The sequence below is a fragment of the Peromyscus californicus genome, unplaced genomic scaffold (genome assembly GCF_007827085.1).
Source record: "Peromyscus californicus insignis strain IS unplaced genomic scaffold, ASM782708v3 Scaffold_17__1_contigs__length_78620276, whole genome shotgun sequence".
Taxonomy (NCBI): domain Eukaryota; kingdom Metazoa; phylum Chordata; class Mammalia; order Rodentia; family Cricetidae; genus Peromyscus; species Peromyscus californicus.
The window spans coordinates 20,872,223-20,894,254 of NW_026294469.1; the positions used below are offsets into that span (position 1 = coordinate 20,872,223).

The window sequence follows — 22,032 nt, forward strand, 5'->3', positions numbered from 1 at the left end:
GTCTCCCACATGCTCAGGCACCACAGTGGTAAGAGAGAGAAGAGAGAATTCATGGATACTTACTTGCCTGAGAAGATCTTGGAGGAAAGGTTACGAACATTACATAATCCTCCTCGTGCATTCTGTGTCATAACTTAGTTATTTGCCAACCTTGTCTGTAATGCAGCCGCAGTAAATGTCAAGAGGAAAAGGAAAAATGTCTTGTAAAAAGATCACAGGCTCAAACATACTGGGTAGGGGACAACAGCCAAAGAAAATGTGAAATTTTCAAGTTTAAGAAAATGAAATGTCACCCTCTTCCTCCATCAAAGAGCAACAACCCTTTAACTAACCCCATTTTGGTCTTCATATCATCTGATATCCTGTGAGTTTCCACAAAGGATCCTTCAGAGCTTTGTAAACACAGATGTCTTTTACAAGTTGCTGATCACCTCAAGAAACCGTAACAAGAAATTGCATTTGTTTACATTTCTGTAGATGATAACAAACTATATACTGATGGTTTTAGAAACAATTATTTACATGGTGTGTATGTGCGTTGTTGAGTGAAATGTTCTTGTTTCAGTAAATCGAACAGCTCTCAAGAAAACTAAGAAAAACCAGCAACAGAGGACAAGTCCTGCTTCATGGTGTGATCATTCATCCCTGTGACAACTTGTTTTGATTGATTTATGGACAGAATGTAAATGTGTGGAGAGGAAATTTGATGAGAAAAGTTGAGTGATGGACTGTAAACTTAATACAAAAAGTTAGAAATGAAAGAAAGAACTTTTTTCCTAAGGCATTATCTTTTGATTTCTAAGGTTATTACAAGTACTATTTAATACCTGCATAGGGAGCAAGAATACTCCACCTCTGTAGATACGAGAATTTATGAAAAGCTAAGATATATACAGCATGAGAAAATGCTCATAGATTTCATATAAAAACATGTTTGCTTTATTGGTGGTTACTTAACACATTTTGTGTAAGTGCAATGATTCCTAAAACTTTATAAAATATTCAGTAAACACACACAATGAATAATGACCCCCAAATGACTTAAACTTCCATTCAATGATAGTAATAAGAGATTTAAAACAATAAAAATAAACTTATTTTATTTGATCTCTCCTTCCTATGCATGTCTTAATTTAAATTTTCATTTTATTTATTCAGGAATTTCCATAATTTACTATCCCATTTTCTACTTAACTTTAAATCAACTGTTCTTCTTTTGCATAATGCAGTATTAAACCATCAAATTTACGTTTCTGAGAAATCTGACAGTATCATATATCATCCTCCTTAGAACGTTAGCAGTTTATGGCCAGAGGCAGACTGTCAGTTATAAAAAAGGAAAATCATAAAAAGAAAAGAATCATTTTCTACAGAGTAAAACACAAAACCACTGAAAGGCCGCACAAAAGCAGACCGTTCATCACCAATTCGCCTAACCACACCCTCCCTTCGAAAGGAATCTGATTACTTATGGAAAGCACTAGACTGAAGCTCTCTGGATAATGATATAATCTAATAGCAGAGGCAGAGGACAGTCAGTCCCCACCATCCCTTTGGGAACTGAAGGCCTGAGATGGGAAATAAGAACCTAAGAGACTGGTCACCAGGGATTTCATAGTTCTCTCATTTAGAGAGTATATTAGGACTTGGAAAAATTATTTAAACTTACCATTTCTATTTTATTGTGAGCAAAAACAAACGGCTGGAGGGAAGACAAATTAAAGAAGGCTGTAGATTATACAACCTGGCGTGCTTCCTTCGCATTCCATTGGCTTGTCATTGCCACCACCAGTACCACCGTCATTACCCTCATCATCTCCTCCTCCCCTACATGAGCTACAATTCCGTCACCTGTTACTTCAGTCTCCATCACGTTATTCTTTTCTAGTGCTACTGGATTTCTAGGAGTTCTTCCTCCCCCCAGTCATGCCCCCTCCCTCTGGTCTCCTGGGAGTTCTTCTTCCCTCCAATCATGCTCCCACTTAAGGAGAGAACTTAGTTAGCTCTATTCTCTATGCCAGGACTGCTCTTCCTTCAGACATCTGTGGGACTGAGTCTCGTATGTTTTCATATTATTATTCACATATGGACTCCTTGGTAGATGTTCCATCATCTCTGAATTTAAATCAAAACTCATTCCTTCTCACTGGAACTCCTTGTGTCCCTTTGTTGACATTAATTAAATCACTGAGTTTTAACCGTAAACATTTATTACATAATAGATGATACTTAAGTACTTGGGACATATTAATGGGTGGTATAGGCTAAAAGAATGTGGATAGATGGACAGAGAAACACTGATAAATGCATATAACCTTGCGTACGTATTAATGTTTGCATGGTAGTAATGCAATGGAAAAATAAAATTATCATTGGATAATTATCAGAATATCTAAATATGGTAAAAAAGATTCTATGGCAAGAATTTAATAGATTTACAGTTTCAAACACCACTGGAAAATGTAATATTTCCACTATTAGAGATTATATTCATGTAGTTCCTAAGAAAGATAATTGTGAGCATTTAATTGCTGTTTTTCACTCTTCAGAACAATACTCTATGACCTGGCACCAACTTCTGTGTTAGTTAGAATTTCTACCGCTATGATAAAACACTATGAACAAAAGCAACTTGGGAGGGGGGAGTTGTTTCATCTTATGGTTCTACAACAGATTACCTCACTGAGGAAAGTCAGGCCAGGAACTCAAACAGGACAGGAACCTGTAGGCGGAAACTGATGCAGAGGCTATAAACGGGTACTGCTTACTGGCTTACTCCACATGGCTTGTTCAGCCTGCTTCTAGCTCCCAGTGGTGGCAGGGCCCACAGTGAGCTAAGCCTCCCACATGAATCAATCAAGAAAATGCACCAAAAGCTTGCCCATAGTCCAATCTGATGGGGTCACTTTCTCAATTGCAGTCCTTCTTTCCAAATGACTCTGGATCGTGTCAAGTAGGTATAAAACTAGGCAGCATAACAAGTATATTAAAAAATGAAGGTACATTTTTTTAAAAATGTCATTGCTTAAAATTAACTTGGGGTTACAGTCTTTAAAATAATTTATTTATGATGAAACATTTGCATATCAGTTTAAAAGCATGAAAGTTGGACATTTAACCTTATATATTTCAAGAAGAAACAAGTTATCAGGTCTAAGATCTCTGTATACTCCAGGTTGAGGATCTATTGAGGAATCAAATAGGATCTATTGAGGAATCAAATGGATCATAGGTCTCCAAAGCCACATTTTTTTTTATTTTTCTAATGTACTCCAAATTCTCTTCTCTTAACTGAAAATGTGTGTTAATCATCAGTGTGTCAAAGATGTCTTCTAAATACATGAGTATACATTGAATGGCTACTTTTTGAATAACAAAAAATCTAAAATCCTGTCTTATCTCAAAGTCAACCTCAAATAAATGTGCCACCTATTTTTATGTCAGTAGTTCATTTAAATGTACTGTGTTATAACAACATCAAAAGCTTATGCTCTTTCCCAAAGGTGGCACACCTGAAAGATGGATCATACCGAGGTGCCCAGGAGCCATCTGCTGAGTACCTTCAGTGGGGGTGAGAAAGTCACTCAACTGAAATGTAGTAAGATCCCTTCTAAAGTCAATGTAATGTTAGAGGTAAAATGTAGTCAGAGAATTAGCTAAAGACTTCTTAATCCTCACTGTACTTTTAGCACTGAAACATTAACTGTTTGGTAAGCTATAAAGAATGCTGAATTTGCTGGGCGGTGGTGGCACACGCCTTTAATACCAGCACTTGGGAGGCAGAGCCAGGCGGATCTCTGTGAGTTCGAGGCCAGCCTGATCTACAAAGTGAGTTCCAGGAAAGGTGCAAAGCTACACAGAGAAACCCTGTCTCGGGGGGAAAAAAAAAAAAGAATGCTAAATTTAAAATTGAGTGATATTTATCCTAAATGTGCACTAGTGTCTCCTTTTTTCTTTAGTTGATATGCTTTTAACATGTGCCTTCCTCTCTTTTCTATGGGGCACCATTTGCTCTAAACTTATGAAATTAACACTCAGAAAGAGGTATTCTGCACGGGTGTTATGGTGGCTTCTAAATGCCAAACACACCTCATCAAATTTAAATCCAAAAACATGAAAAGCAGTAACAAAGGCAAATGTAAAAGTTACATTTTCTGACCCATTTATTATAGCCTAAGAACAAAATCATCAAAGGTCAAAGAAGGACAGAGTATCTAATAACACAATTTACTTGTTCATAAGACATTCACTAAGATGAAGGTGTTTCTCCATCCTCCCATATGTGTGTGGATAGGGTAGAGAGTAGGTGAGGAGGGAGGGGCTTAGATCTGAAGGATAATGTACAGATTGGATGATGCACCATTTGGTTGAGGGATGGTGCTCAACTGGAGTTGGAGATGAGAGCTGACTCTTCAGTTCCCCCTTTTTTTTTTAATATTTCCCTTGCATAGAATTCCTTCTGTTACTTTGGTATTTTCCCATAAACTACTGATAATAAAAAGAAATTGTGCTTCCCAGCCTTGAAAATGTCTATTTATCTTCACTGACTGATATTAGCAAATGATTGATGAGACACAGAAATGCAGTGGATATTGAAACTCAATATTACCAGTCATTGCTTATTTGCTCTATGCTGACAATCTTGTATTTTGTGTGTGTGAAACAAAAAAAAAAGAAAAATAGACATTTTTCAACAATCTTTTCTGAGTCTTTTGTCATTTATGAAAGGCCCCATCCCTTAAGTAATAAATTACTATTGACAACAGAAAGCCTGTACTGACATCTGTATATTTGTGCCATTCCCTCTAGCTGCATTCTTAAAGAATAATTAATGGAGACAATTATTGGAACTCCTTTTACATGAATGTGTGATGGAACTGCAGACAGTTCAGAAGTTCTCAGAGTTTAAGATGTGTGCAATTTATCATAGGAGCTACCAAAGACAATCTTATATATACTATACAAGAATGCAATTTCTTATTATTGGCCGTAATACAGATGCATTCTGACTTAAGATAGCAATCTTTTAATAAAAATCATTTCGGCATTTTAGAGAATTGTTAGTGAGGAACAGATGCTATCATACACTCAAAGTTGAAGGCTTCTTTTTTGTAAGTTTAGAAGAGTATTAACCAAGTGTAACACCCGTGATGTAAGGGTTTCCATCATAGTTCACAATGTCTAAGCATTCTTCTTGACTGGAGTATTCTCCATCTTACATCGGATAATTCTGTAATAACTGTAAATTGGCAATAGGCTAGCCAGCTGCTTTGTGAGTTTTGTGGCTCAGAGTGTTATAGATGTCCTAGACATCTTTCCTTATTACATTGTTCTTCCTACCTGAAATTACCCATCTGATGCCATTAATGCTTCAAGTTCCAGACTCACTTTCTAAAACTGTTTTTCTTCTTCCAGCTCACAGAGTCTTTTAATAAGCAGCAGGAGCACCACAGAGAGAAACTGACAGCAAGCTGTGCAGCATTCTGTGTTCTTACCCACATCGTATCTGTTTACATCAATAATGGCATTAGGGATGTGATGATGCTCTACGTCCTACAGGGATTTTTTTTTTATTTCTACATTATTTTCAAGTATGCATTTATCTTCATCGAATTTTTGAGGTGACAAAATCTAAAAACAATGATTAGCATGTCGGATGTCATACATAAGGTTAGGGTGATTAAGGTAATTCTGACACACTGGAATGACAAGACAAAACCGAAAGGAAGAGATGGATTGGTGTAGAAATCTGATATTGTAGTTAATATAATAATGTTACAATATAGAAGTATAGAATGAGTTGAATATCGTGTAGAATCCATTCAAATAGGAAAACAGATGTGAATGTTGGATTCAGATGAACACAATTGTATGACACAACTAAATTACCCATTTGGAATAGATTGTGACAGGATTATCAATTTTCAAGATATTACTTATTGGTTCTCTATACTGAATTTTTTAAGACATATGAATGACTGCTGGCTGGCTACAACAGATGTTGAGTTGTCTTTTATCCAACCCCTCCTTCCGTACTACAACCCTGAGATGAGCAGTTGACAGGAGGGATTCTTCCGCTGACCTCCAGTACCCATGGGCTTGGACACTGTCTCCCTGGAGACTCGAGCAGGGAACTAGAAAAAACAGGTTTTTGTTCAGTCTAAATGTAGAGAATTGAATCCTGGCTATTATATCTAAGGCTGTTGTTCTTAAAGCATAGGCAAACTACTCCAGGAGTCAGAGAGAGTCATTCAGGGGGAAATGGAGCCCTCCTTTCTTTAATTTTGTGCCTTTACAAAACTGTGTCTTTCCAGATAACCCAAACAACATACTGCTTCTAAAACTAGATTAGAGATTTTTAAATAAGCAAAATTTTGTCATTCTTTTCATTTAATTACACATGTTAAGAGTTATTTCCTGTGTAAATATTTTACTACACTATATTTCTTTTCTATAAAATTTCAGTTTTAATTCATGCCCATTGTACTTACACATTTTCCTTTTGCTTTAACTAATATTGTATTACATTGGTTGATTGGTTTCATTGTTTACTAGATTCAAGGTACTGGATTGTTTATAAAATGTCAAGCCAGGCTTAGTGAGTGGTGTAAGCCTATAACCAGAACTGAAAACAGGAGATCAAGATCATTATCTGATTCATAACATGTTCAAGATCAGCCTAAGCTACATGAGACATGTAACCAAAATTAATAACAATAACAAACGGAGCAATATACATAAGAAATGTGAAATTGGTACAATGGGCTATACAGGTATGGCTCTGGTACTTAAATTACAATGAAGCCCGTCATAAATCGTGTGGACTAAGTTATTAAAAACTCCCAGAATTGTTTGTTTACCTTATTGCAAGGTTGTTTACAAGGCCCGTTATCTTCACAATATAAATAAAGAACTTCAGGTGAAGGGGACAGTAGGATATTTGCCTAAGACATTATAAGAAAAAAACATATCTGCACATCAACATCAGGCATTTAACTGTTCTTAGAATACTGGCACTGATCACTGTGCCTTTGCAGGTACTTATGCAGCAATAGTTTCTTCGTTAATACTGTCATTGTTCAGGTCTTGTTTATGCAGTCAGTTCTAGGAGAGACTTCACAACAGACCTCTAGTCATTCTGATTCTTACAACCTTTCTGACACTCTTCTGAGCCACAGGAGCTGTGCTGCAGATGCAGCCACTGAGGATCTGTTGATCTCTGCATTGTGTTCAGTTGTGGTTGTCGTTTGCTATAAATAGAAACTTCTTGGATGAGGAGTTGCGGGGCGGGGGGGGGGGGGGTAATCTCACAGGGTCCCACCCCTAGACAAAGAAACACAGGTAACTAATGAATGCTGAGAGAATTAACCTCTACCAGGGATGAGCTCCTTAACTGATCCAATACAAAATGGTCACCCTTGAAACCATATATGTACAAACAATGAAACAGACTCAGCAACTTGCGTTTATGTTCCTTGTTAGGGCTTCTACTGCTGTGATAAAAAAAAACACCATGACCAAAAGCAACTTGGGGAGCGAAGACTGTATTTTAACTTCCAGTCCACACAGCACAGTTCATCAATGAGGGAAGGCAGAACAGGAACACAAACAGGGCGGGAACCTGGAGGCAGGAGCTGATGCAGACACCATGGAGGAGTGCTGCTCACGGGCTTGCTCTTCATAGCTTTGCTAAGACCACTTTCTTATACCAACCAGGACCATCTGCACAGGGATGACTCCACCAGTAGTGGGCAGATCCACACATATGGATCAATAATCAAGATAATTCACCAAAGTCTTGACCACAGGCCACTCTGGTGCGGTCATTTTCTCAGTTGGGGTTCCCTCTTCCACATTGACTCTAGCTTGTGTCATGTTGACATAAAACTACCCAGCACATATATGTAACAATAATAATCAAAGTAAAAGAGGCTATCAGTTTGAGAGTTGGAGGGGTTTGGAAGGGCTTAGGAGGGGGCATGGGAAGGGCTGGAGGGAAAGAAAGTGGGGAAATGACTTAATCAGCCTTTAATTAAAATGTTTTTTCAATTAGATTTTTAAAAACAAAAATACAATTATGGAAAAATAGTTTCCTTACATATAAACTAGGTATATATTGATTGGGAAATTAAATAGATGCTGAGGGGGAAATAAACTTAAAGATTTGCACATCATAGTTACTAAATGAAGAACATTTCTTGTTATTTTTAGTGATTTACTGTGTTGTGTGACAGCCAGAGGCAGAGATTCAATAGCTTCATACTGCCAAAATGCAGCTCTTTGCATATAGCACCTACCTCACGAAATTTGCTGATTACATTATTTAATAGATTTGTTTTTTAATGTGGCAAGAAAAAAAAGACATGTGTTACCAAATATTGACAAACATCCAAATGGTATTTTTTATATATTTAAAACACTATAAAGGATAGGTTCTTGTTCCATGCTACCATAGAATTGAGCTCCACATGAGAAAATCTTTTCACTGGATCTGGCATCCACTAGCCATTAATATGTCTACTGCAGAATCTGCATGCTTGATTTAATCAAATTTGCTTGTACTCCATTAGTCTAAGTTTACTTTGACTCCGTTCCATCATTTTCTATCATCCTCTTTATGACATTCCATTATCTTAGTGTGCTCAAGACAGAATATCAAGCAGGATTTGGACACCTCAGGACTCTGTTTGCAATTCCATATAAAGAGAAGAAACGTGTGGAGCCGTCTCTTTGCTAAACGTTCTCTGTACTTAGTCCCCTGTTCCAAATCCCAATGAGCTTTTGTAAATATATCTGTGGGTGCAGGCTCTGACATGTCTTCTGGAGATGTGTGGGGACCTGAAGATAAGCAGAACGAACTGACCGGTGCACCTAGTTGGTGCTTCAAGACTACCAGGATGAGACCAAAGTGTCCTTACAGGCAGTTTCTAAAGATGGCTAAGTTTCAGAAAAGGACCAATTTAAGATTCCTCAGAGATAAACTGGATGATTTCTGGTAACTCATTTCGAAAGAGAAACTGAATATCTGACACATTAAGAATGGTGGTCCATATGAACTCAGGAAAATTAATTGAGGAGGACCCCTTGTCAGGGTCCCTTGCATAATGACTGAAGAAGAGATAAAGCATGTGAAAAATAAGTATTTTGGTTTACATTTTACCAGTTCTTCAGACAAAAAAAAATATGTGTCTCTGTGTTCATGAAGTTACTTGAGGTGTTTACCAATGCACCATACAGCTCCCTTTCATGGATAATGATTAATCTCTTCTAATGAACAATTTTCATTTTTTTTCTGGGAAATTTGAAGGATATTCCATGTACCCCTTTTTATAAAGCGGTAGATATACTTTACTGGAGAAGCAGCCCTAACTGATTTGCCTCTGTTCACTCTTGGACACACAGCTATCGGGTACCCATGCTCATGCTCTGTGGTGCCTGCTGCCCTATCATCCTCTTCATTAACAGACATTCCTAGAGGGTGGTTCGGGATGAGACCTCCCGGCGAGGGCAGCAAAGCATCTGAGAAACACTCCCACAGATTTTACAGCCCTCTGCACAGAAGTCCTAAAAGCTGTGTTGTTGCTTCATCCATCTGCCTGATGCTTTGATAATGGAAGTGTTTCCTAGAATTGTAGAAAAGAAGCTTCTGGTAATTTAAAATAAATTACTGTTATTGTAAATTGGTCATTCTAATTCTTAAATTATGCTTCACTTTTTTTTTCTGGTGTGGATTAGCCTCACATTTTATTATCCCTATGGGTCACTCAAACCTTGTTGCCGAAACTAAACATGAATCTAAGATATGCTGTATCTGAGAAATGCCACTGTGGTAATAGCTGCTGCGCACTACTGCTAATCATAGTCATTTTCTTCTACATTGAGTTGTCAATCGTGCTGTGTACGGGATTCACCTCAGTTTCTGTTACTTGAATCAACTCATGGGTATCCCTCCAGATACATGGCAGTAATGTGGATCTACTGCATTATTATGCATAAGCTCTTAGTTAAATTTTGAGAGTACATTTACTCTGCCTTTAGAACAATCCAGAGTTTATATTCATGGGAGAAGAACACCCTGGAAAAATCAGTGATTGCTTCTCAGAAATTTATATAAATAATCTCAATTTAAAAAACAAAGAGTCAGGCCGGGCGGTGGTGGCTCACGCCTTTAATCCCAGCACTCGGGAGGCAGAGCCAGGCGGATCTCTGTGAGTTCGAGGCCAGCCTGGGCTACAGAGTGAGTTCCAGGACAGTCAGGGCTACACAGAGAAACCCTGTCTCGAAAAACCAAAAAATAAATAAATAAATAAAAAAACCACAAAGAGTCATAGTTTCCTTACGAAGAAGGTAATGAAGGAAGGCTATCAATCAGACAAGAGTATAATGCCACAATTGTATGAATACAACATGATGAAACTCATTACTTTGTATGATGACTTTAACATCAAAAGAAGAAAAGAAAAGCTATGTAATGAGCACAATTCTCTGCCCTCACTGTGAGGTCTCATCCGGAACCATGTTACTTGGGAGCCCTCTATGATTTTCTGATAATGAAGAGGACAACAGGACACCAAGGCACCATGAGGCATGAGCACGGAAGTGTGCCTGACAGCTGGTGTCCAAGAGTGGGCAGATGCAAATCAGTTAGGGCAAATCTGTCGGTTTCTCCATAAAGTGTATCTACAGATATGTAAGAAAAGGTACATGGAACATCCTTCAGACTCTCCAGAAAATATTGAAAATTGTTCAATAGAAAAGATTAATAATTATCCATGGAAGGGGGCTGTGTAGTACATTAATAAAACCCCAAGTAACTTCATGAACTCAAAGACACATGATTTTGTCAACGACCTGATAAAACATGAACTTAGCACAAAGACAGAATGAGCATGTCTTACAATAAATAAATAGCTTCATTAATTTCAAGAAAGGATACTTAACAGGGCACTGATTATGAGGTCTTTGCACTTGCTGTTTGTCTAGGAGAGGAAGATTTAGATACAAAGGAACATAAATTTCACAGGCAGTTTATAGGTCACATGAGCAAGGAAGTGAGTACAGAGAAGTCAGTTGTGTGTCTGGGTTCATGGTCAGGCAGACACATTGCTGAGGGCTAACAGGACTTTATGGTTTTAGCACTACCTTCCATAGCAATAGCAGCTTCAGTATGAGAATTCTATAAAGGTAAATACTGTGGGAAGTTTATTTGCTGCTGTTGTTTATCTTAGTGACCTACCTGTGGATGTTTATTCACGGTCTATCCTTGACTTTAAAAGTGGGAATTAAATGAAGTCAGCTAAACCACATAACATGTCTCCACATAGTAGACAAGCAAAAGTTATCTAGCTGGTGTTATTACATAATCAATAAGGCTAAGCTTACTCAGAGCTTTTTCACAATAATATATGTGATGGTGTCTTAGTCAGTGTTCTATTGCTGTGAAGAAACACCACAACCAAGGCAAGTTTTATAAAAGAAAGTATTTAATTGAGGGCTTGCTTACAGTTTCAGAGGCTTGGTCCCTTATGATCATGGTAGGAAGCATGGCACATGCAGGAAAACACTGGAGCAGTAACTTAGAACTGACTCTTAGTGAGAGAGAAAGAGAGACAGAGACAGAGTGCCATGCTGGGCCTGGTGTGAGTTCACTTTTTGAAACCTCTAAGACCACCCCCAGTGACACACTTCCTCCATCAAGGTCAAACCTCCTAATCCTTCTCAAATAGTGCCACTCCTGTTGACTAAGAATTCAAATACGGGCGGTGGTGGCACACGCCTTTAATCCCAGCACTCGGGAGGCAGAGCCAGGCGGATCTCTGTGAGTTCGAGGCCAGCCTGGACTACCAAGTGAGTTCCAGGAAAGGCGCAAAGCTACACAGAGAAACCCTGTCTCGAAAAACAAAAAAACAACAAAAAAAAAAAACAATGATTTAGCCGGGCGGTGGTGGCGCACACCTTTAATCCCAGCACTCGGGAGGCAGAGCCAGGCGGATCTCTGTGAGTTCGTGGCCAGCCTGGTCTCCAAAGCGAGTTCCAGGAAAGGCGCAAAGCTACACAGAGAAACCCTGTCTCGAAAAACCAAAAAAAAAAGAATTCAAATACATGAACCTATGGGGGACCATTGTTATTCAAACCACAACAGATGGTATAAGTTTCTCTACACCTTAACATTTTACAGATAAAGAGAATGTCCAAGGTATTAAAAATGACCTGAGTTATCTAAAACGCTGAGTTACCCCTGTACAATCCATAGATACCACAGCATACTGAATTTGAAAACCAACCAAGATAATATTGTTCTCAAAATTGAGCAGACTTGTCATCAAAACTAATAAACATTTATCGCAAAAGATTATTGGGAATCTTTCCAGAAGGGTTTTCTCCTAGGGAAATATATACTTACAGGGTGCCATGGCTTAAAGAAAATCATGACACTCATCATATTTTAGGCTGAGAAATGACCAATGTGGGATTGGGTAAGTGGTGGCACTTGTGGAACAAGCAGTTGACACTTGACAGCCATCTTATTACACCTTGAAGATATTGAAGAAATAAATCATCAAGGCTATAAAGAATTTTGAAACCTCAAGACTGGGAACAAAAGGCAAACCCAGCAGAGACTCAGAGGGTGGATTTGATGCACTGAACACATCTAAATAGCCCACAACATCAGAGAGGGCCTTGTGGTGGATGAGTCCCTTGGGTTTTGCCATAGTGATGGCCATGGCAATAGCCTTTGAGTAGACATTATTGTTACAACCCTTGAATCACTATCTGCAAACAAAGAAACCCATGTCTTATTACTGCCCTAATCAGTAGCATTTAAAATGTCCCAAAAACGTACTTTCTACACTCATAAATTTTTTCTTTTTCATGGTCTGAATTCTGAAAAAGCAGTCCTTAAGTTTAGCTCCTATGATGGAGATTCCACAGGCAAACCTACCTTTTCAAGGGGTTATATAAATTCAGCGCCAGCAAAGACATTTTGTGGATAAACTATATGAGTTAGCTATTTATTAAGGAAGGAAAATAGCTAATAAAAAGATTTATTCGTATTTATTGTAGGCACTCCCCAACATGTCTTCTCTTGTTTCCTAATATTTTATAATCAGCAGGCCAATTTGGGGCCCTCTTTGATATCGCAATCGCCTTTATTGTTAGAGTTAAATCACAAAGGCCTCTCGCCCTTGGCTTCCCTAATGTGGAACACGATATATAAAATGAGTTACTGCAAATAAGACAACGGCTGTTGCCATAAACCTGTCAACCTCATCTCTGGGATTTTCTTTCCAAATAGCACTACACACTTTCAAACAATTACTTTGCATTGAAAAGAGGCAAGCCTCTATTAAACTTAGGCATTTATGAATCTCGAGTTTCAACACATTCACAATAATGTAAAGGAATTGGGAATACCAGGCAAAGAGCTTTTGGAACTGTTTCAGGGTGAAGAGCTGCTGTGTGTGCATCCATTAAGCTGGAATTCAATATGTAGTTAGAACAAGAAAAGCACACTTAACATTGGTTGAAATTTTAGTTGTAATATCATGCAGTTTTCTTCACTCGGTCAGGCACATCGAATGATCCTGGGAAAGCATGTGCTGATATTTTATCTAATAATGGTGTCAACTACCAAAGAATTGACCCTTCTTTGCTTATATTCATCTAAAGCAGGGTCTGATGTTAATGTGGGGAATTATCAAGACAACTCCATGTAGTTAAAAAGGAGGTTTATTTTGGGGTAACTTATAGCCAGTAAAAAGGTTGGTTAGAGGATCTGAGAGAGGTGAGGTGCAGTCCAACAGGGTTCTCTGGAGAACTCTGACTCAGTCTGCCATCCAGCATCCAGGATCACCAGGAACCAAGAGGGCCAGTAAGTCCGGATCTCCGGTCTTAAGGGCTCCTGTCCTGGCCACGCCCTAGGGTCAAGTCATAGGTAAGCGTGGCAGTTACCAGAAGGCTCACTAGGGGTAGTACTTCCAGGTCAAAGCTGGAACAGCTACCCACTACATGATGTAGCAACTGTCTTGGCCCAAGAAACTACAAGCAACTCAGAAGCCAACAGCAATAGAAGGATTTTGGTCTATTCTGCCCAAGTAACACAAAATGCTATGCTAATCTCTCTTGATATGTAAAAGCAAGGAAGCATAAAATGAAGATATCGAACAAATCAGAACTACACCTGGAATACTTATCTTTGTCATAACATCTGATATTTTTATTATTCTTTCATTTAAATCAGTAATTAAAATGAGAAAGATGCTCTCTGGTTTCCACATGTGTGCATCCGCACATGCACAGCACACCACAAGTGTGCACATACACACACACACACACACACACCCTAATAATAGTATAATAATAATAATAATAATAATAATAATAAACATTGCTAATAACAATAGGGACAAGGAGCTGGAGAGCCAGCTTGGTGGTAAAGGTGCTTGCTGCCAAGCTCCTTGAACCTGAGTCCAACACCCAGGTTGCACATGGTGGTAAAGAGAGTCAACTCCTCAACTGTCCTCTGATCTCTGCATGTATACCATTGCAATCATGCAACCCACACACAAATAAATGAATAAACATGGTACTGCATTAAAATGAGAAAAAAAATGAAATGACTAGTAGCTTAGGAGACAAGTACTTCCTTGTCATGCAACATGTTTAGAATATCACAGCCTGATTATATTTTTCACTGATAACAACATGAGATGTTTTCCTGTTTCATTTTGTTTGGGCTATATTAATAAAAATAATCACTAGAATATACGCTGGTGCAAATATTACCTGGGTATATATAGAATGAATAATTGAATACCTGGCTGGCACAAGAAAGAGTCCATGTGTGATTTATTATTTCACAAATAAATAGCCTATATTAACTAATTATTCAAAGAACAGCCTGACTCTGGCTTCAGCTGGGAGCTTGCTAGAAATGAAATACTAAAATTACAACAAGGCGGGGTAAATCAGAAAGGAAATTTTAGCAGCAAGTTTAAGCAATGATGAGTTTGAGATGTACTGCTGTATCACACACAGATCTGGAATGGTATGTGAGTATGGAGAACACACATAATTCTCAGAAAGTCATGCTGTCACTGGAAATCAGTGCATAGAAAATAACTGCATCATGTTTTTTCAGAATACTTCAGCCTAAACCAGTAAGATTCCTCTCTCATGTTCCTCAGAACTAGTGGATCAAAGGTTTCCCCACCCCCATTTGATATGAATGCTCATCTCTTCAGGCCATAAACTGTACACAAGTGTGCACACAGGTGACAGAGCCAAAAAAAGGGGGGGAATGAAATGTTTATTCCAAAGAGGGTTATCATGACAATTTTCTTATGATAGTAAGAATAATTGCTAATGTTTATTAAATACATACAATGTGACAACTGTTCTTGGCGAGGTTTTATATGCCTTAACTCATCTAACCATAAATACACTGTAACATGTGCTTGTCTTTTGTTTTACAATTGTCAGCGGAATGCTGCAGAAACTTTAAGACCATTGCCTGGTGTCACACAGCCTTCACAACCTAAGATTTATCCAACAAAATCACTGTTATTATTCCGTTGAGCATAATATTCAAATTCGTGAATTAAGCCCTCATTCAAACTTCATCCACATTAGGAGTTAAGAAGAACCCTCATAGATAATACATTTATCAGAAATTTGACTAATATAATATCACTGAGTTACAATGAATGCAGGATTCTGGGCTAGGATTTCACAGGCACAGAAGAACTTACACGAAGTTTTTCTGAAGCAAATTATTTTATCACACTTTGAACTTCTGGAAAGTTCATTAGATTGCATAACTTTGATGATTTATTCACTTAAATTGTTTTAGTTCCAGGAAAAATATGTAATTTCTCAAACTATACTATGTATTCCTTCTGGAGTCGGGAACTTCTTAGACATTTTTATTTAGACTTTTTTATTCCAGAATAGATGTAATGGATTCTTTTTGGCTTTTGTCTAGTATATGTATAGGTCAATTTCTTAGCAGGCTGTGTGATGTACAACAATCCCCTCACTAACCTTTCAAAAGCTTTAGAGTAAATATGTGTTCTTTGCTTTAAGGCACCAAAGATGAAACCAATCAAGACATCTAGTTTTGTCTTTCCACCCTCCTCCTATCCAGTTTCCGACTATCTTGATGCTACCGGCATTCCACATTCTTTGAAGCTAAAATCTATTTTGGTGAGCTTTATTTTCTATAGTTATAATGTAAAAACAACCTCAACTTGTTTGAAGTAAACACTGTTTTACAGTGCTGAATATTCATTAAATTATGTGCACAGCCCTAGATACTTCAAAAGAGTATGAGTTGGTGATGTCTTATCCATCTGGGGTATTAAAAGCCAAAAGCAATTCTATAAGAAAATAGGACTTCAGAATAACAAATAAAGTATTGATTAAATGAAAGAGTTCTATCTCAATAATGATGCAGATAACAGTGAGGAGAAAGGGAAGTGGGGAGAGTGTATTATGGATTTCATTAAAGAAAATTTAGAATAGAACAAGCAAATATTTTTTAAAGATTTATTTCATTTTTACTCATGTATATGTTTGTGTCTGTCTGTGGATATGTGCACATGAGTGTGGATGCCCTTGGAAGCCAATGGCTATAGATTGTACCAAGAGTTGGAGTTACAGGCATTTGTGAGCCACCTGGAGTGGATGCTGGGGATCGAGCTCCAGTCGTCTGAAAGAGTAATATGCTTTCTCACCTGCTGAGCCATCTGCAGATCCTGTACTTATTTGGTAATGGGAAACTCTGGGGACAAGATAAAAGCAAGAGATGTATTGAAAACATGGCTCTGAGTGAAACAGCATGCACAGGACCTGAACAGGTCTGCACCACATGCGGCCCTAGAGCACACACACACACACACACACACACACACACACACACACACACACACACACACCCCTAACCCAGAAGCTATCTCTAATTGATAACCACTTGCAGAGGAAAATTTAGTTTACTGGAAAGGCATATCACTGGGGAAACAAACAGCTTTTAAGGGTACGCCCCATGCTCAGTATGAGATACCGAGAGAAAGTGAACTCAATGGCATCTTTGGAGGTTTCTTGTTGTAATGGCATGTCCGGGCTTTTCCTTTCTTATTTTTTTAAATTTTATTTATATAATTTTTTCTTCTTTCTTTTTACCCTACAGGTAGGTCCTTTGTATGTTTATTATGACTTCCAGTTCAGTGTTTTTATGGGATTCCTGAGTGTGTGAACCAGTGGGTCTCTGTGTCTGTATCTGTTGCCTTTTCTTGGGCTCTTTTCCTTCTTATGTTTCTTTTGACCTGTTCTGGTATGTTAGGTTTTTTTATCCTTTCCTACCTTATCCTATCTTATTATATCATAGTATAACACCTTAGAAGGACAGAAAGAGCATGGGAGGAGAGGGGAGATGGAGAGGAACTAGGAAGAAAGAAGGGAGAAGAAACAGTAATTGGGGTATATTATGTGAGAAAAAAATCTGCTTTTAATAAAAAAGAAAAAGAAAGATGGTTCTGGCGGGCACATGATTTCTTTGAAGGGTATAGCAATGGCAAGAAGTTTATTGTGGAGCTTGTTTGAGCCAAATTATACAAATTAAACTATAACTGAAATCATACTTTAGGAAAATGTTTATTAAGTAATAGGAGATATGAAGAGAATAACGATAATATATTTTACAAGTTTGAACAAATAAAATTGGAATAATTACATTATAGTCAAGCTGGAAAGTTTAAGATTCTTCATATCTTTGTCTAAAACTTTTGTCCCCAGGCAGCTACCAAAGTACAAGTCCACATCTTGAGTTGGTGAAATCACTCACCCATGATTACTGAACCGCTCTGCTCCTCCACAGAGCATTTAGAGCTCAAAATGTACCATGTTTTTGTTTATATACAGGAAACCTAAAACCCAAGACCCATCCATAATTTTTCCACTGGAAAGCAATGATTGTGGACTGCCAACTCTAAGCCATTGGCATATTGACCTGAAATGCTTAGTTAACTATGGTTTTGAAATTCATTTAAAGATTGTTGAGAAAGTTTTGTCGACACTTTTAGTAATTTTTTTCCAACAAGACATCCAACTCAGTAATATTAAAGGTCACTTTCATGCATGTTGTTTGCTTTTATTTACAGTATCACTTTCTTTCTAAATATTATGACAAGATTATTTAATACTTGAGTCTATAAGATTAACAAATAAAGACTAAAGCACCCTTGTTCAAAATTAAGTCTTAACAACTTCTTTTATTATGTTACCAAACAGACAAACCAGGCATGTTAAGTCAAAAGATCATGCATGACCCACGAATATGAAGACATACATACTAGGTACCCACAATGCTAGGAGTTAGTATTAGTGGAAATCATAGGATGCCAACTGCTTGTTATTGCAATATAAACCCTTATAAAGGAAAGCATGTTCTGATAGCAACCCCTTATTTTACAGCTATCCAGAGGCTTTGAGAGATGCAGTGACAACTTACAACCTTTGTGGTGACAGCATTGGAGAAGAAATAAGATTTCATAGCTTCCCTATCAGTCAATAAAGTCTGATGGATAAATGAATACCCTCATCAAGTGATTACAAATTTAGAATGGAAATAAACAGAATATAATTAGACTAGTGGAGTGTGGTCATCTAGGCAAAGGTAATGATGGCATCCTCCTAATTCCAGAAATCTAAATTCACCATGAGGCTATCACCAAATACGTGATAACCCTAATGAAAAATTTTAAGCATTGGTTTTCAGTTAGAATGACGCAAGGCTTTGTCAGCAGATGGGTAAGTGCATTTGTTACTAGTGGCTAGCATAATCTCCTTACTCACTAGCTCTAAGTGATGTGCATTTTAGAAGTGACAAGTATCTCTTTACATCCCATTACTGAACAGTGCCTTTCCACAAGAATAACATGGAGATTAAGGAAGGGGATGAGGCATCAGACAGAACACAACACATGGATCAGAAGGGAGCAGGAAGGCCATAAAACACAAGTGCAATGTGAACTTCTGGAGCGATTTTCATTTATGCTCATGGATTACATTTTAATACAGGGATGACTTTTATAACTAAGTTCTGCAAAACAACGGATCTTCTAGAGACAATTTCAAAATTCATAATCAGAGCTAAATTCTCATTTTCACTAAGCAAGATGGTTGGCCAGATGCCACACTATAATTTCAGCAAAATTTTATTTTCTATAATCTTCATAATAATTTAAATGGGTAAATTTTTATGAGATATTGTGTTTTTCTGGAATTTCCTGTAATAAACATTGTTCTGCCTCTCCTTGGTCTTTCTCAAACACAAAATAACAAGATAAGAACTAGTTCCATTTTAGCTGGGCTGTTTCATTGTTTTATGTCTATGCTCTTTGGTGGTAAACATTAAGTAGAATTTTCTACCTTACAATGTTCTTTTTAGCCATTTATACGTGTACTGTTATTTTATTTAGTCACATATTGTATTGTGTTATTAACAACGGAAGCCAGGGACTCACACATTTGGGTAAGTGCTCTACATTGAGCTAGTCCAACCACAGGTACCTTAACAAACAATTAAGAGGCTTATTTATTTCATTCTTTGCTATATAGACCCATTTGCATGCTGTTAGGGATTAACTGATAAATAATATAAAGGGAAAAGAAAACAGAACTAGGTGACTTTCATTCACCACAATTGTAAAAACATTTACAAAGCGAGGCCTGGGGGAATTTATTGATTTTTTTATTTTATTTTACATATACTGGTATTTTTGCCTGCATGTATATCTGTGCAACACATGCTTACAGTGCCTATGGAAGCCAGAACAGGGTGTTGGATGCCCTGGGACTGAAGTTTCAGATGCTTATTGGCTGCCATATGGGTGCTGGAAATTGAACCCAGGTCCTTTGAACGAGCAGCCAGTGCTTCTAACCACTGAGTCATCTCTCCAGCCCCAGAGAACATAGTTTCTGAATGAAGACAGGAAAAAGAGCACTTAGAAAGGCAGAGCTGTCAGGTGGGGGAAATCTTAGATATACAAATAAAGACTAGACTAGAAACTATAGTTGACATAGAATAAAATAATGGTAAAGGCTTTTTTAGAGAGCAATATTTGCACTAAGGCTGTGAAATTATGTCAGATTAATATAGTACTTTAATTGTGTGACAGAGGGTTTTAACTTCCAACAAGTTCTCAAACTTAAAGTTTTATGACTTTTCAAAAGAATAATTAAATTGAGTTGCTCAGAAAATAGCTGGAAAATGAGTTCAGATCCCCAATATCACATAAAAGTGGATTCTGCTGCATGAACTGCCAAGAGGAGTAGAGAGAGAGAGAGATCTCAAAGGCTTGCTAGCCAACTGTCCAATGAACATGAGCTTCAGGCTCTGTGAGAGACTCTGCCTTTAAAAATAAGCTGGAGAGCTACTGAGGAAGACATCCAGTATCAAATTCTAGCCTCTATATATGCAAATGTTTATAAATTTTATTAAGAAACACTGTCTCATACATAATCCAGGGCCATTAGAGTTTAAAGCAAATACAGAACTGTTGCTATCCCAGAAGAACTATCCCAGAGAATCCCATCTTGAGGGGAATACTGGGAGTGGAAAGGTAAAATAGACAGATGAGAAAAAATATCTAGAAGAGAGGAATGAGTTAAAGCAATGGTTCTCAACCTTCCTAGTGCTACATACAACCCTTTAGTACAGTTCCTCATGTTGTGCTGGCCCCAACCATAAAATTAGTTTCATTGCTACTTCATAACTATAATTTTGCAACTGTCATCAATCATAATGTGAATATTTGTGTTTTCTGATGGTCTTAGGTGACCACTGTGAAAGGGTTATTCAACACACACACACACACACACACACACACACACACCCGCAAAAGGGTTGAGGTCCACAGTTTGAGAAACACTTGGTTAAAGGGTTAACCAAAACTGTGTACAAAAAAATGTTATAAAGAAACCTATCACCTGATTACACAGCAAAACCCTGTCTCAAAAAACAAAACAAAACAAAAACAACAATGAAAAAAGAAAAGAAGAGAAAACAAACCTCTCACTTGGATATTAGCACCACGCTCTAACCAACTGAGTTAACCGACCAACCAAAATAACAATAAAATTAAAGGAGACCTTGGGAAACCTTTAAAATAGCTTAATCGTAAGTCATTCTATCACCTAGCCAAGTACTATGACTATGTTCTAACTAACTCCCAGATGCTAAGAGAAGCAAAGGAAAATGCATGGTTCTTCCTTAAAGAAGTTCATAGTCTAACTAGAGAAAACCCTCTTGACATACAAGAGTAACAAACTATAAAGATATAGCGGCAGAGAAATAAGCAAAGCAAAGTTATGTTATTTCATACCACATAAGGCAAAAAATGACTGAGTCCCTGGGCTAAGACTTAAGGTATACAAACAATGAGTAAGCATACGTTACGTGTGTGTAGGGAAGGAGTGGATCTTTTAAAGAAGAAAGGATAATATAAGCAAATGTTCTTTTGATATTACTAAAGGGGAAGTTTAATCAGGGATGGTTAGAACAAAGACTAGAAAGTAGACCACAACTGGATCCCTGTGGTTGTGACAAATTAATCAAGCTGTTAAGCAGCCAAGTTTGTCTGTAATCCTGATGAGCCCTTGAGCACCAGGAGCCAGGAATGACATAGTTGACTTAACATTTCAATAAGATAACTCCGAGGAAAGAAATAGCCACATTGGAAGGTAAAGGGATTTAGGGATATTTCTCAAAGTGTTGACAAGTCTCTGGACACTGAAAATAATGGTAAATCGCGGAACAATGAAAAATTATATTCAAGAAGTAAAATGGTCACCAATAAGACCAGGAGTTACTAAAAAGAAATTAATCATAAACTGCTTCCAACTTCTGAAATAAATGTCCATTGAGAATGAGAATACACTGAGAAGAGGAAATATTGAATATAGTGAATTAAATTTTAACATGTACATGTCATGTTTTAACATGTATGAAATCATACTTCGTTGCAGCCTGTG

The 22,032-nt window shown here is 37.6% G+C and overlaps 1 protein-coding gene across 5 annotated transcripts in view; it reads right to left on the reverse strand.

The window, feature by feature from the left end:
- Window positions 1-22,032, reverse strand: part of Rit2 (Ras like without CAAX 2) — a 320,403-nt gene that overhangs the window by 258,561 nt on the left and 39,810 nt on the right. The gene's annotated exons all lie outside the window — the stretch shown is intronic.